At 36.8% G+C, this 17,332-nt stretch overlaps 1 protein-coding gene across 2 annotated transcripts in view; it reads right to left on the bottom strand.

Moving 5' to 3' along the window:
• Positions 1-17,332, bottom strand: part of LOC117394780 (SWI/SNF-related matrix-associated actin-dependent regulator of chromatin subfamily D member 3) — an 88,115-nt gene that overhangs the window by 68,263 nt on the left and 2,520 nt on the right. The window lies entirely within an intron of this gene.

Below are 17,332 nucleotides of genomic sequence, written 5' to 3'. Positions count from 1 at the left end.
GCATATGTTGCTATTTACAACAACAACAAAAAAGGTTTTATTTTTATTGTGCATTTTATTGTTTTATTCTTTTCAAAAATATATATATTTTTTATTGTTGATAAAAAAAAATTAAAAGTACGTATCAAATGTGTGTGTCTTATTTATTCTACTATGTTTGACTGGCACACAGGGGCTTAAAGGGTGAATGGAAATGTTTTATATTTATATATATATATATATATATATATATATATATATATATATATATATATATATATATATATATATATATATATATATATATATATTAGGACCCCATCCTGAAATATGCCTCCATCTAGATTAGGTTAATTACAATTTTTAGAACCTCGAAAGCTGGGACCGACAGAAATATAAAAAAGGGTTATCCCTGTTTTGCTACTTTGTCAGCTTCTAATGTACTCACTTCAAGTGAAAGAAAGCATTCATGGGGTTTCCATGCGGGTCAATTTACACATGAAATGGCGATGAGCGTGCACGTTTGGGAGAATTACTCGGGTAAATCAGGTCTGTGGCTGAAAAAAACGGCCAAAGAGAGGGATAGGGTAAATCTCATTTACTCGTGTAAATGACGAAACACACGGGAAAACCACACCCAGTTTCGCATGGAAACCTGCATTTCACGTGTAAATGTTAATGAGCGTGTTTATCCTTAACTATAAATATTACAAGGGATCAGGTCAGTTGTTACTGTGGATTCCAAGACAGCAGAAAGTAGTGGCTGATGGGCGATTTTATGGTTAGCAGTGGAGTAGTTCACCTTAATGCTAATGTGGGCGGCCTTTTTTTATTATTGTTTTTTGCTGTGTCATGTTGTATATATCTTGTGGGTTTACAGTTCTGTATAAAACCACTTACCACAAACTGCGTTATGCATTTGTTATAGTATTAAAGCAGCTGTTTGAGAATACCCTGGCTGTAAAAACTACGCTAAAGTTAAACACTAAGAGCAAGTGAGCTGCTTAACTGAATTAATTCCTGTCCTTTTTTTGATCCCAGCTATGTCCAAAGACAATGTGGTCTACCCTCCACGTTAATAAATATAGTTTGTGAACTGGATGTCATAAGCCAGCTCGATCGCTCAAAACAGCGCAACAACATCCAAGTTATTGATGCCCTCTCAGAACTGACCAAATAAAATTGCAAATTGATTGTGTTTTATTTGTTTGCATCATTAATATTTAACACAGCAGTAAGTCCAACACAACTTAAAAGAAAGGAGAGCATCTCTGACAGCATGAGCCTCCTCAAACTGAAAAACAATTTGATCAATTGCAGTAAAGCACATTATTAACCAAGCAGGCACAGGGTATTTTGCTTTATTACAGCAGCTTAGATTCACTCATGTACCAGTTCTCTGCGCATGGAAACCACATTTTCACAAAATGTCACTAGTAATCTTCAAAAACAGCAGAAGTACTTTACGCATAGTTAAATTTGCATATCAACCCCCACCTTTCCCATTCATTTGCATAACGTCGGGTGAAAATCCCGGTTTACTCAAGTAAAATAAACTGAGCGAATGGAAACCTAAAAAAGCATTTTACATGAGACATTTTTCTTGTGTAAATGTCTCAAGCTAAAAAAAAAACTTGCATGGAAACCCCATGATTGTCAGTTGACCTCAGTATAAAGCTACCAACCGTCCCAATTTTCCTGGGACAGTCCCCTTTTTAGGAAACATGTCCTGTTGTGAAGTAAAATCTTACTTTTGTACTGCTTTTGGGTAGTTGTCCCGTCTATGTTCCAATTTTCATGAACGTCTGTGTTTGGACATAGGCACCACCATGATCGACTGTGGTAAATCTAAAGGGGAACGGAGCCGTTGTGGGTTCTTTCTGAGCTTCTCTGACCCAGGGGGTTCAGTTATTTAACGCACCCACTGTTGCTTAATTACCGCTTGTCACCATGACGATAGTTGCAACTTCCGCCCTGCATTCTGTTTCCTGACAGACGGTGTCAGTCAGTCCGCTGGCAGTGGCTGTTGTCTAGAAGCTCTGCGCCACGAACAAAATTATTAAGGAGGTGAGCGGAATTTTTTTTTTTTTTTTTTTTTTCAAAAGAACATCCGAAAAAATAGTTTGCAAATTATAAAAAAAGGTTTATTTTATTATTTTATATATATATATATATATATATATATATATATATATATATATATATATATATATATATATATATATATATATATATATAATGTGTGATAGAGATACATCTTATCCCCCCCCCCCCCCGACATGTCCCGGGTTTAGCCTACATAAAGTTGGTAGCTTTACCTCACTATAAGTTCCCCACAATGGGTTAAGTGTTTAACTAAACTAAAAAGAGAGAGAGAGAGAGAGAGAGAGAGAGAGAGAGAGAGAGAGAGGAATGTTTCTACAGACAATCTAGAAGGCATTTCCTATTTGCTGTATCTATGGCAACCAGTTATTTTAATTTCCTGTTCATGGGGATCTGAATATCAAAGGCCGGACTGCCAGAAGCCAAGAATGGGTGGAGTGGTCATTCCTAGTACCCAGCAACATGCCTTCAGGAAGCCTAACTCAAAGAGTTAGTAACTTCAAAATGCATTTTCACACTTCAGTTACCTCATTATTACATTCTAGTCATTCAAATAGGTTAATATTTTAATAATACAGGTGCAGCACTAGTTTCCAGATTAGTCTTTCATCATAGATAGAAAACCGTAGGCTAGATAAGCTGTGTATTGACAGAAATACAAAAGGAAACTTTATTCACTAGATGGCGCTGGCTCTTACATAAACAGACATTCTACTATATGTCTTTGGTGAAAGAGAATCTGGCTACCACATCTCAAGAGTTGCCCCTGAACCCAGGTCAAAGAACCTTAACACAGAGTAGTCATCAATAATGGAATTAAAAACTACAACTATGATGTTTCTCTGTACTTGTTGATTATGCTTCAGATACCACACATTGAAAATCAAGCTATTTCACTCAATGTTTTTCCTTCTTTATGCAAGTCAAGGTTGTTATTCTTTGCAAAAAACTTTGTTAACGCATCAGTTAGGGCTGATATTAAAACGACAAAAAGTTTTTTTAACCCTAACTGCATTCCCTCCCACCCCCTTACAAGCAGTGGAAGGGGCAAGGCAACACAAGCAACCACAGACAGCCACCATCAGTTAAGACGAACAACATACAACTCTACAGATAAAAACCCTAACATCGCATTTCCCTACTTTTGTCATTTTAAGTCCGTTCCCACCTTCCTGCTTCTTGGTTGACCTGTTACTATTGATGTTTAAACAAAAGAACTGTCACTCAGGTCCCATTCACGTGACTTAGGATGACAGAGGGGTGATTGCCACGGTAACCGTCACTCTTGCAGCAAGCAACGCTGACTACGAAAGGGGGTTCAGCATACCTGTCTTCAAAATAAGGGAGCTTTTGTAAACTGAAATCTTAGTGGCCTGAATTGAAGTGAACACCTTCAAAGACAAAAGCATACCATTCCACTATTTAGTAGACTAATACACTGTGATATGCTGCTCCTTCTAATTGATTTTAAACATAGTAGTAAACATTTTGCATGTAGTTTAGTTCATATTCTGAGTAAACAAGTAGAGCAAAACCAGCCTTCATTTTTTGTCCTGGTCAGAAACAGTAACATCGTTAAATCTTCCGTATTTTGCGATGCATCGGTGTGCTCAGCAAGATAATAGCAGAGTAGGCTTAATTTATTACGTTGTGTTAGCGCCATACAAAAGTAAAATAAACAATCATGGATTATTTGTTTAATCATTCTGATTATGTGTTTATCACGTTTAAATGGTAATACTAAAAGCGGGGCGGGACGACACGACACTGAACAACTATACATGAAATGTATTTGCTTACGATTGTAAGTCGCCCTGGATAAGGGAGTCTGCTAAGAAATAAATAATAATAATAATAATAATAATAATAATAATAATAATACAGTACCGGTAAGAAATTCAAGTTACTTTGACCGCTGACCCTAACTGATACATTAACGATGTTTTTTGCAAAGAAGTTCCTTCCTTTTTGAGAATATATTTATAGCTAGAAATCCTGTATATTCTATTATAGAGCACAAAAAGTAAAACTGACTATATTTGTAAACTTGATTAAACATGTCACAGGTGGAGACCGGGGTTGGTTGTCACAGTGCTCAAAACTATGACACTAGATGACGATGGCATGTGATACTAACACTGAAATGTGTGTTTTGTTCTCAACCATCTTGGAATTTTAGGCCAATGAGGTCGAACATAAAGGTTAGCACATATTTAATTTTTTTTTTTTTCATACCCAAAGTAAAAAAAAAGATATCTTGTTATTTATGTTATAACTCGTAGTAGTATTGAGGTTTGTTTGAACTGACTGTCATGTTAAATAGAACCAGATAATGGCTATCTGGTGTAAAAACAAAACCAGGAGGCTAAGACATGGACTGAGAGAATCAAATTATTAAGTAAAGTCTGGTTGGGGCAGGTTGTCACATAGTTTTTGGGGTTAGTTGCACATTATTTTGGTTTAGAATCCTAAGAAAGCTTATATTTTTTGTTTCTACTTTTTTTACACCAACATGTTGGATATGTCGCCACTAATGTTTATTTAAATTATTTCCTGTTTGTCCTTCTGTTCTGTGGAGGCTGTGGTATTATTTTGTACCATGGGTTCAACGTTTGTAAATTATATATATATATATATATATATATATATATATATATATATATAGGCCTATATTGTTTATGTTATATATAGCCTATGTTCATATAAAAAGTAAAAATATAACTTTATCTGTCATTGTAATCCTGTGTTACACAGTAGAAACTTTATTATTTTAATAAAATTAAATGTTGCATTATTTTCTACTGTAAAAGCAACCACACAATTAGTGACAATCAACCCCATATTGTGTGACAACCAACCACAGTATGGGGTAGGTTGTCACAGGTGAGCAACGCTTTTTCAACAGTCTAAATATCATATTTTGAATAAAGTCATGGTGATATGAAAACATCCATTTGTACATTACATTCTAAATTATTTTTTCGCCAGAGTAAATATATATATAGGTTATTATTTGCATTGAGGCTGATAATAGTCTCTCCATAAATTAAGTTATATCCAATTGAAATACAAGTCTGTACGTAGATTTCTCCGGAAGACTGATTAATGGCCACATTGTTATTTTTTTTTTTAATTTCTGTCTCCTTTCAGCTAAATATCGGACATGTGTTTGCATTCGTCAACTTTATGTTTCAAATTAATATCAGGCAAGTTACCAATACTGTGGATTACTTAAAATATGTTGTCCATTCAAGTGTTCAAGAGTTCAACCACTCAACTGTTCTAGGTTTGAGTTTGTGGATGCTCAGTGTTAGATCATTCCAATTCAATGGAGCTGAGCATGCATAAAGAACATTTTCTAGAAAAGCCCATTACATTCAGTTCAAAGTACAGTCAGACAGTAGTTGAGTAAGGATTTTAACTCTCCACCCAGCTTACTTTCCTTCCAGCCTCTAAATATTAAAAGAACATAAGAAAGTTTACAAACGAGAGGAGGCCATTCGGCCCATCTTGCTCGTTTGGTTGTTAGTAGTTTACTGATCCCAGAATCTCATCAAGCAGCTTCTTGAAGGATCCTAGGGTGTCAGCTTCAACAACATTAAAAGCCCATCTGTGCTCTAGATTAAGTATCCCTTTCACTTTCCATATGAACAAATGCTGTAACTGCACAGATCTGACTGTCAAAAGGCAGTTTGTACAGTAACAAATAACAAATACAATTTAAAGATATTTAGGGATTCTGAATTTCTGAGATGATTATTTTTTTTTACTTTTCATTTTCTAATTTGAAAACAAAAAACATTTTTTATCAGGTTTTCTTTTACATGACAGGCAACTAGAACTGAAGAGTGCTCCTGAACACCAGTGAAAGCACTTTAACATAAGAATACAATTGGAATTATCCTAATTGCAGTTTCTTTGTTATTTTTTTAATTGTCATAAAGATGTAATTCATTAACATTTAATTGTAGCCTATGCCTTGGTTAGGATTTTAAACAAATCTGAAAGCCTGGTATATTAAGCATGAATAAAAGGCTCAATATTGTACTTTGATGTAACGTATGTGTGTGAAAACATTCTACTTGAATTAAACCCCCAAAATGTTGATTAAAAAAATTGCACAATTTCAAAAACTGACACCAGTAATCACAGAGTGTCACAAGATTAGAGAGTTAGGGCAGGTGGGACACCGCAAAGTGAGGGGTAACAAATCAAAGGGGACAAAAAACAGGAAACAGACACTTCCTTACAAGAAAGCATTCCTCAAATTAGCCAATTCTTTTTAACAATGTCATTCTGCACTGCACTTTGCCATTTTTCTGTTACATAATGTACCTAACAACCCAAATCACAATTGGATTGAGGGTTCTTTTGTTATTTGATCCGTACTGTACAGACATCGCTGCTGCATGGTTATCACAAATAAATTAGTCATTCTATCACACTGGTTGATGTCAGATCTATTGCAGAGCATATTTTGTTGGATTTCGTGTTGCCATAATCAAACCAACTACCCTGAAACTTAATCAACTGACCCTGTGCTGTGACGCATGCCTGTTCCCTGTGCTTCTCGGGAAAATATCCTCATCATTCTAGAACACAAGATGTGAGCAATCAAAGCCCTATTCACAAAATGTAGACTGTTTTAAATAATCCCATCCATTGTTCATGCCATGCATATACATTAACCTGCTTTCAAATAGCCTTGCACCTTCATGGTCATTTCATCTAGCAAATTAAATTGCCCCCTCTCTTCTCAGTAACTAACCAGCTATTTCACCTACTAAATGACATGCTTTGCAGTCAGAAAGAAGTTTGACATCATATGTTTCTTTTGAAAATGAACATTTAAGACCTATATAGTGCATTGAAGTTCACGACAGGTATGATTTTTTTATTATTATTATTTTGTTAGTTACAACCACTTCAAGTTTTTTTTTTTTAAAGCCCATTTTCATTAATTAAATCAAGTTTATAGTACATTCAACGCCTTTCATCTGTTTTTGAGATTTTAAAGTTTATTCTCATTTTCAAAAAACAGTTCTTGATGTTATACGAATCTGGCTCAGTAAACCCTATATCAGCAGTGCTGCCTGTCCCTGAGCCTAGCTCTCCCTTCTGAGGCCTCCCTGTGAAAGCAGCTGTCCCATGTGAAGCTCTGTGCAGCGGACTGTGATATTCAGTCTGGAAGCATTAAAGAGGAAGTGTTCCATTTCCATCCAGCTGGAATGCAGACACACTTCCCCTTGATCCGAGGGCGCCAGGGGGGCAATCGGACACTTCATATACGGCTTTCACATAAAGTAGTAATAAACAAATCTTGTGAAATCTTAAGTTCTGAATTCTAACCCAGAAAAGTGCAATTCAAAGGTAAATTATTGCTACCCAATCTTATTTTCACTGAATTCAGTCTGCCTGAGAAATAACATTAAATGCCCTAAGGTAACATTTGGTTTTAAGAACATAAAATGAAAATGGTCTCATATTTGAGGCAATTTCTTGTCCTGGATGATGCTATAGTACACTATAATAAGCACGTTTTTTGGGGTCAAACCTATCTATGTGAGTGTTCAGCAACAATAATGGGAAAGCAGAAGCATCTCAGTGTCTTCACAAGCTTGTCCCTGAATGCAATAACTGCAATGACCTTCCCTGTAAAGGGCAGCGTATGCAGAAAACTATGGAGTGAAAACTCCAGCTGCAAGACAGTCATGTCTGATCAAGCAACATACATTCTACAGTGGCCCAAATCACAGACACTCCCAGCACTGGACAAGACACATTTGCTTCCACTCAAACAATGCGCTGGGAGCAATGCATTGTGGGCTTCGGGAGCATTTTTTTTTTTGGGCCAGACAGTTTAGCATTCACAGAAAATGTCCTGCACCACCAGCTAAGCTGCAGATCTCTTTATCACAGACGTGCAATATACATTACATCTGATCACAGAGCTGCTTGGCTGTCCCATGATACCCAGGATAAGTCACTGATATCTGACAACTAGCAAACTTCAGTCTTAGGAGTAGGAGAGGCTCATTACCACAAAAATATTCAGCTTGCTAGCAGTCTCAGACATAGTCCCTAGTGTACTGAAAGAGTATGACTTGAAAGCTTCATTCTCAACAATCTCCTGACTTCACAGAGACGAGACAGTAAAACAGGCTACGAACAGTACAGTACTTTTTCTTCTTTTTTAAATGATTTTGTAGACGTGTAGCCATTGAGACCGTCTATAAACGGATCCTGACAAAACAAACACAAACCAGGCAGCAGCCATCACAAACAAAACACTGAATAAATGAATGCAGTCTGTAGACCCCCACCTTTTTTTAAAATAACCCCATGAACATTTTTTTGTACTGCCTGTTGCTTCCTGAACAGCCTTCCAGTAAATTCCTAGTCTACCAAATTAGGAAATCCTCCATTATCAATCGCTCCCTATTAGGAATCCCAAATGGAAAAGCTACAGAGTGGAATTGGATTGTATATTTCAACAGCAGGGAATAAGAGCAGGACTGGACTGCAGGGAACACCCTGGTTTTGAGCTCTCTCACAGTGCCTGTCTGAAACCCAGTCAGTGAACAAAGCATGCAAAAGAAAACAAAGCATGCAAAAGAAAAGCCACATCGATCAACAATTAATAATAATAATAATAATAATAATAATAATAATACATTAATTGTTGCATCTTTACTGGGGACAGAAGTATTTATTAATAATAATAATAATAATAATAATAATAATAATAATAATAATAATAATAATAATACATGCTATTTATAACCATTCGCGTCTCACTCCATACCTTCACTTCCGCCAATCTATATTTTTTTAAAATCCACAAACCTTATTTTGTTTTAGAACCCAACTGCACAGGTTCTTTTTCTGAAGACTGAAATGAATTTAGAGTTTATGCAGATTAACTTAATTGGTTCTAGTCAGGAGTGGTGCACGACAGGCACCATGAAAGCCTGCCCAAACAGATTCTGTCGGTGCATTCTGTCATCTTCAATAAAGGACACCCCTGCTGCTCAGTCCTGGGCTTAAGACTGCACTGGATTGAGAGGACCGAAAGTCCCTATTGCTTACAGTAAAGCTTAAAGAGTAAGTTGCTACAAATGTAATTATAATGGCTTCAATATTGAGTTATTATCATTGTATTTACAAAATCTGGCTTTGATGCAGAATCCTATGTGATGTCACCACTAAAATCATGTGAAAATGTGAGCTTTCAAATCACCAGCTCAGTTGGATGGTACATATAAATAAATAAAAGAGACTGGTTAGAAGTGCTTGATAGCACATAAGGGTGGTACGGCTTCAGCTAATACACCCAATAACCCAGGAGACATAACTAAGGTTTTAAAATCTATTGTCTTACCTATTATTAGCAATATCCATAATATTAGTACTGTACTGCCCCTTTTTTCAGTTTTTTTTTTTTTATATTTGAATTTGAGATATGCAGATAGGACTGGAATATTCTGGGAGCTGGTTGGGAGTTGTTGAGATACACTGTCACGGGTATTGTGGGAGATGAGTATGTGCAGAGCGATTGGTGCTGCTGGGTCACTTTTACCACACTCAAATGTCTTGCTTACTAAATATCTTGGTATTCCAAATAGAGGGTTTTCCCCATCTTTAAATACAGGCAAAATAGCAGTGGTGATCAAATACTATCAATTTATCTACAATCAAGATGGCTAGATGAAACATTTGTTCCTCATTTTACAGGCCAATGGTACTGTAAATGACTGCCAGGACATCATTGAGCTGGGACTCAAAACTCACAATCTACCAAAGCCGGAAGGGTCAATAGTGCAATGTGCCTTGTGTCTTCACAGTACTTTCTAGACAGCTTTGCTCAGTGCTTATCTGAAACATGTAGAAATCAGGATGTTGGCAGCTAGCAGCAGCGAAATGCCATGTGTACCAGCTTTGATTCCTGATTTCGTCTGAGTCCCAACAACACCATCGGGGTCACTTGGTTGCTGGACTTCTGACTGCTCTCTAAATTAGGATAATCTGACTGGGCAGCCAGAGGCTAAAATTTAAAAATACATTACAATTGCATCAATGTACTGTTTAGGAATTAAACAAAACTTCCTGACACCTACAAACTTGAGTTAAGAGGTTCTTGCTCTGACTAGTTACCTGCACAAAGATATTTGATACCTCTACATATGGTGTAAGGCATTACTAGCAAGACTTTGATAACTCGAAATGCACATGGATTTGCATATTCAATTGTCAATCACAGATCAGCTAGGGAAATAAAACTAGTAAAAGCCAGTCCAAGAACATAACAAAATACTTTGTCTGCAATAATGAATCACTACTAAAATAGACCCATTTGCAGTTACAGTGCAGAATCACAAAAGGTTGCTGCAGTTTTAAAGATCATAGTTTTTGTATGAATCTATCTTGCTAGATAGTTTGTAGTATGAAGATGTGTGTTTTCGATCCCAAGCTGATAGCGGTCAGTCAAAAAATTTCAAAATTCCAAGGTGGTCCTCATCATGGAAAAGTTAAAGAACCACTGAGTTACAGCACGCTCATGTTGCTTTGTTGCTTTTCTGAGAGATAATATACAGTACATACAGCAATGGATTGTTAAATAAGTTCCTGTCTTCAGAATCAGTAGCAGCCATGTAAGCACAAAAGATCAAACAGAAAACACATCAGTGCTGAGTAAAACACTATCTCCTGAAAGAATTAACCTTAACCTGGTACTTAACCTGATCTATTTACCATAATAGGCTTAAACCTGGCATCGTCATTTGACACAAACATCCATTTCAGGTAGCAACATGTTCCAAGAGACATGCATTCACTCATGGAATTGTATGAATGTAAAAGTCAGATTAATGTTGTATAAAATAAAAAATAAAAACACAGTAAATGTAAATGTACAGTAAATGTCCCGAAGAGACCTAAACTAGCACAATCAGTTACATTTTTTTCAATATACAAACCATGATTACATCACAACAATTAACTTAGGTCCTGCACTACAAGCATTTACTGTGTCTCAGTTCTGTAAATATTAAAAAAAAACAATTCCCTGCTAAATCCAGAGTAAGAAACATAATAAAGTTTACTAACAAGAGGAGGCCATTTGGCCCATCTTACTCATTTGGTTGTTAGTAGCTTATTGATCCCAGAATCTCATCAAGCAGCTTCTTGAAGGATCCCAGGGTGTCAGCTTCAACAACATTACTGGGGAGTTGGTTCCAGACTCTCACAATTCTCTGTGTAAAAAAGTGCCTCCTGTTTTCTGTTCAGAATGCCCCTTTATCTAATCTCCATTTGTGACCCCTAGTCCTTGTTTCTCTTTTCAGGTCGAAAAAGTCCCCTGGGTCAACATTGTCAATACCTTTTAGAATTTTGAATGCTTGAATCAGTTCGCCGCGTAGTTTTCTTTGTTCAAGGCTGAATGGATTCAATTCTTTTAGCCTGTCTGCATACAACATGCCTTTTAAACCCGGGATAATTCTGGTCGCTCTTCTTTGCATTCTTTCTAGAACAGCAATATCCTTTTTGTAGCGAGATGACCAGAACTGAACACAATATCTAGATGAGGTCTTACTAATGCATTGTAAAGTTTTAACATTACTTCCCTTGATTTAAATTCAACACTTTGCTATATATCCGAGTATCTTGTTGGCCGTTTTTATAGCTTCCCCACATTGTCTAGATGAAGACATTTCTGAGTCAACATAAACTCCTTAAAGGTCTTTTTCATAGATTCCTTCTTCAATTTCAGTATCTCCCATATGATATTTATAATGCACATTTTTTTTGCCTGCGTGCAGTACCTTACACTTTTCTATATTAAATGTAATTTGACATGTCTCTGCCCAGTTCTGAATGCTGTCTAGATCATTTTGAATGAACTTTGCTGCTGCAATGGTGTTTGCCACTCCTCCTATTTTCGTGTCGTCTGCAAATTTAACAAGTTAAGTCATTAATGTAGATTAGGAATAGCAGAGGACCTAATACTGATCCCTGTGGTACTCCACTGGTTACCTCGCTTCATTTTGATGTTTCTCCTCTAATCAATACTTTCTGTTTTCTACATGTTAACCACTCCCTGATCCATGTGCATGCATTTCCTTGAATCCCTACTGTGTTCAGTCTGAGAATTAATCTTTTATGCAGAGCTTTCTGGAAATTTAAATAAACCATGTCATATGCTTTGAAATTATCCATTGTCAATGTTGCATCCTCAAAAAAATGAAGCAGGTTAGTTAGACACAATCTCCCTTTCCTAAAACCATGCTGACTGTCTCCCAGGATACTGTAATTGTCCATTTTGGATATTATTAGTTTCCATAAGTTTACATATAATAGAAGTCAGGCTTATTGGTCTGTAGTTACCTGGTTTGGGTTTGTCTCCCTTTTTGTGGATCGGTATTACGTTTGCAATTCTCCAGTCTGTCGGTACAACCCCTGTGTCAAAAGACCATTGCATGATCTTGGTTAGCGGTTTGTAACTTCTTTAATTTCTTTGAGTACTATTGAGAGTTTCTTATCTGGCCCAGGGGATCTGCTTATTTTAAGAGCTCCTAGTCCCGTTAACAACTCTGCCTCTGTTATGCTAAAGTTATTTAAAACTGGATAGGAACAGGTCGACGTGTAAAAACTTGTGAAACGTAATAATTTAATATATTTGCTATTTTTTTCTCTTCATCTATGATTTTGCCATTTGTATTGTATCTCTTAGACATTTTACCATATCTTTGAATGTTCTCTTGCTGTTAATATTGGAAAAACCTTTTGGAATTGGTTTTTAGACCCCTTAGCAATGCTCATTTCTATCTCTCTCTTGGCCTTTCTAACTTCCTTTTTGACTTGTGTTTGCAGTTCCAAGTACTCTTTCTGTGTACTTTGTTCTTGGTTCCTTTTAAACGCTCTGCAAAGTGCCTTTTTTTCTTTGAATATCTATTAAACCATTTGGCCATTTTGTTTTAGAGTAATTGTTTTGCACCTCTTGTACATTTTTAAGAAACAGTCATCCTTTTTCCGTGGATGTTTTTTCTATTTTACTCCAATCTACTTCTGTTAGTCTCTGTAAATTGTAAACCTTAGCTTTAGTCATTACTTTTTGGGTTTTAAAAAGCACTTTAAATGAGACCATGTTGTGATCTGAGTTTGCCAATGGTTCTCTGACCTCTGTTTTAGTTATTTAGTTAATGGTAATACTACCACAGTCAAGATCACACTTAAGGACGGTTTTCATAAAAATGCGCATGCTGGGAAATCCATAATGCCAACATTACATTTAATGGACTGTTTTATAAATATAGCCTTACTTACAATCAAATCATCCTTATTTTCATTACATCAGAGTCACTTTCTACAGCTATGGCCAAAGACTTTGCATCACCTAGAATTTTAGGATGGAGACAAAATCAAAAAACTAAAAAACTATATGAACATAATTGAGATCATTTATTTGACATCATGTAATCAAAAACTACAAAATGAAATTGCAAAAGTCTACCTGAAGCCTAGTAGTAGTATAGTATTTTATGTTAGATTTCAAAATGGCACAGTTTTTGTCAGTTTATAGAACACTACAAAGCAGTATGTAATTCAATCTGTTACCGTAACATTATTCAGCAGGTTTCATTCGACTCTATGTAGAATTAGTTAATTCTATATAGAGGGTGATGCTGTATATTGTAGCAGATTTTAGTTACAACACTGGTTAAACACACATCTATAATGTTTTCTCTTAAACACATATTAAGCATAGCCTAACATTAAAATCCCATTTTGTCAACATGAAGTGAATTTACGCAATCAGGTGTGTGTAATCCAGTTTGCTTTCCATGACTACACAGGATCTTTGAGAAGAAGGATGTTAAACAGACCAGAACTAAAATGGTCTCTCTATAAAACAGCACTCTGCATTCCAGGCCCACAGCAAGACACTGTAAATGGACTGTGATCCCTGTGCAATCGGGAAATGAAATATTTTTTCCTGAATGGAAAAACTGCGTTCACAAAAGGCAAAACATATCACATAAGGGGCCCTCACTATTGTAAAGCAAGGATGGAGAGAATACAAAATAAAATTGTAAAATCCTACAGTAGCAAAAAACAATTTGGTGGGATATTTGTATGGCTTCGGTTTACAGTGGTACTTGCACAGAGCATTACTGGAGTTGTAGTCTTTGTCCCAGAACATTTGTTACTATACACCCAAAACAGAAATGACCAAAACAAAATAAAACCACCAATATTAGTATTAATATTTGTTAGTGAATGAAATGAATGAAAATCATCATTTTATTTAAAGTCACAGGTCTGAGTTCAGGACCAGAAGCATTGATTTTATTTTTTGTAATTAATTTTTTTGTTGTTGTTTTTAAGAGACTAGAAAAAGAAAAAAAAATAAAAGTACAAAACTATATCCAGAAAAGCCAGACCTTACACCACGTAAAATTACAGAGTACTGGGGAATGGTCTGATTGAACAATTGGAAGATGTTGGTTTTCAACACAGAATTAATGAGCCCTGGAGACACAAAAATGTAATCAATTTGAGACTTGTGCCTGGCATTGAAGAAGTTTAAATCACTTACATTGTTGTTACTATATTATTATATATATTAAATAATGTATAAAGTTACATTGGGCCTGGGATGAATTAAGTCATCACCCTCAGACCCTTCAATAGAAAACTGCAATGTTGTATCTATGAGGGCAAGAACACTCTCGGTTTTGTTTGTAGCATAGGAATGGGCTGAAATTCTAAAAAAGATTATTTTGAAAACTGTGGGACATAACAAGATTTAAGATGTGTTTCTTGCAATAAGGCTATAGATCAGGGGTGGGCAGCCCTGGACCTGGAGGGCCGGTGTCCCTCCTGGTTTTTGTTCCAACTGTACCCTAAAATAATTAATTGGACCAATTAAGTACTTATTAGAAGCTTAATTGGCCCAATTAATTAATTTAGGGTACAGTTGGAACAAAAACCAGGCGGAACACTGGCCCCCCAGGACCAGAGTTGCCCACCCCTGCTATAGATACTTGTTTGCGACGGAAAAAGTAAAGGCATTTTGTACGTTTGATGGGCGGATTCAATCCCTGCACATTCTGGGGCATAATATTAATACCCGTCATTATAATGGTTGAAATGAGACAGCAAGAGACCTCTCCCCCACGAAAATATAGTAGCAAGGCATCTGGGTCTGACTTATAAAACAGTTTCCATTCTGAATATCACAAAAGCTGTGAGATCTGCAACACAAAACATTAAAACAACAGCAAATACAAATACAAAACACAAACTGCAAAAGGATTTCAACTTTGAAAGCCCCTCTGGTTTGGAAAAACTCAGAAGTCTTTAGAGCAGTGATGACGCTCTAACGGCAATGCACACCCAAGCTCAGACCCTGCTTATGCATTACACACAGTCAACCCGTTTCTTTATTTCTTCAAACAAAGTACTATAAAAGCACAAATAAAATGGACAGTATGAGTTTCAGAACCAAGTTTGACAACTGCAGCCTTGAAATGAAATTCATCATGTTTTCTCTCATTGTTGATAGTATTTTAAAGTAGAAAATAATATGATTACCTATATACTTATTAACCTTTGTGGTAGAAATGACATTTTAATTACAGTGGCAACAATAGGGATAAAGAAGCAAGGGGGAGAGGAGAAGATGTTCAAAGATAAAGGGTGGAAGGCGTGTGTGGGGGGCGGGGGGGCTGGGTTACCAATATGTACTCCATCCTTCAAGGGTTTTTAGGAATCCAATATACCCAGTCCAGTGGACTACTCCCTGGTAAGGATTGTTCAAAAAGCCGCAGCCGCTGTCTCCATGTCCTCCGAAGAAGGGCCAGCAGGAGCCACAGGACGGTTAGACTGAGGTTTGGTCGTCACAGTAGCAGATGGGTCGGTAGAGATGCATTGTTTTGGTTCCAACATCAAAGCGCCTTCAGCTGCACGGATGGGGTTCTGGGTCCCGGTACCTCCCTGGGACGCTAAAGAAACCTCGACCTCTTTTGCTGATTTAAAGAGATAATGCTGGCCGCTTTGAACAACTTTGAGAGAAGTGGAATAGATGAGAAACCGTTTCAGTCCCATTGCCACCATCTGCTTCCTAATTGCTGTAAAGTCTCATCTCATTTGAGCAGTTGCATTCCGGGAAAAACAGCAATCTATCTGTCGCATGGCGTATGGGGGAGTCTGCTTTTCCCCCTTGCAGTATCAGCTGCCTGTCACTGTATCTAAGCAGGTTAAATATGAAAGTGCGAGGGTGGTTCCTATAAGAGTCGTTCCCGTTATACAATCGGTGCGCTCTTTCTATTTCAATCTGACGACCTCTCAAAAAAGGGATCCACTTTGGCAGCATGGTCTTTAAAAATCCGATTGGGTCGGAACCCTCTCCAGATTCAGCCAAACCCACCAGCTGTAGATGGTTTCTCAGTTCCTGTCTTCCATCTCTGGGGCCTTGTTTTGCAATTGTTCAGTCTGTTGGTTGCAGAGTGTCAACCCGCGCCTGTTCGACCATACTGCGGAATGAAGGCAATAAAATCTGGACTGCAGCATATTCAGGGACCCAGCATGTAAATCGAAGCTCCCCCCCCCCCCAAAAACCCGGATTGTATAAATTGTGTTTTTTAGTGCTTCCTTCAAATCATTCAAAATCTCCCACAGCGTTTGTTTCATCATAGCGTCAAAGCCATGTTGTTGTTTCTGCAGCGCATCCAAGATGGTGTTGTATCGTTGCTCTTCAGTAATGATCAATGTTTCTTTAAACTTTTTCTTAGTTCCCCCTGCTTGCTGCCATATTAATAGTGAAACTTCTAGCTCTATAGGCGGTTGACTGTTTTACGGATTAACGTTAAACAGAGAAAAAAGAACTGTCTGGAGCCTACGTGTGCATCCCAGAAAAGTGCTCTCAGAAGCATTGATTTTTATTTCATTTCGCATTTGCTTTTGGAAAACAGATATATCAAACATAATGGATACTGCATTTAAAAAACATATCAAACCATTAATACAATTGTCTCATTAACTAAGCCCACACAACTCTAGAGCAGTTTCATAAATATCACATTGTATTTTAATCATAAAAAATACTTTAAATAGTTCAATATTTGTGATTCTGATATGGTGATTCTGTTTAGAAAGAATATGGACATGGTCATTTTTGCCTTCAAATACATTTGAAGCAGTGTTTGTCTGAATCTTCGAATATGTTCCGTACTAATGAAAATTCTAAATGATG

This window comes from Acipenser ruthenus, chromosome 3 (assembly GCF_902713425.1).
Source record: "Acipenser ruthenus chromosome 3, fAciRut3.2 maternal haplotype, whole genome shotgun sequence".
NCBI classification, from domain to species: Eukaryota; Metazoa; Chordata; class Actinopteri; order Acipenseriformes; family Acipenseridae; genus Acipenser; species Acipenser ruthenus.
The sequence above is the reverse complement of the archived record's forward strand: the minus strand, read 5'-3'. Positions and strand labels throughout refer to the sequence as shown.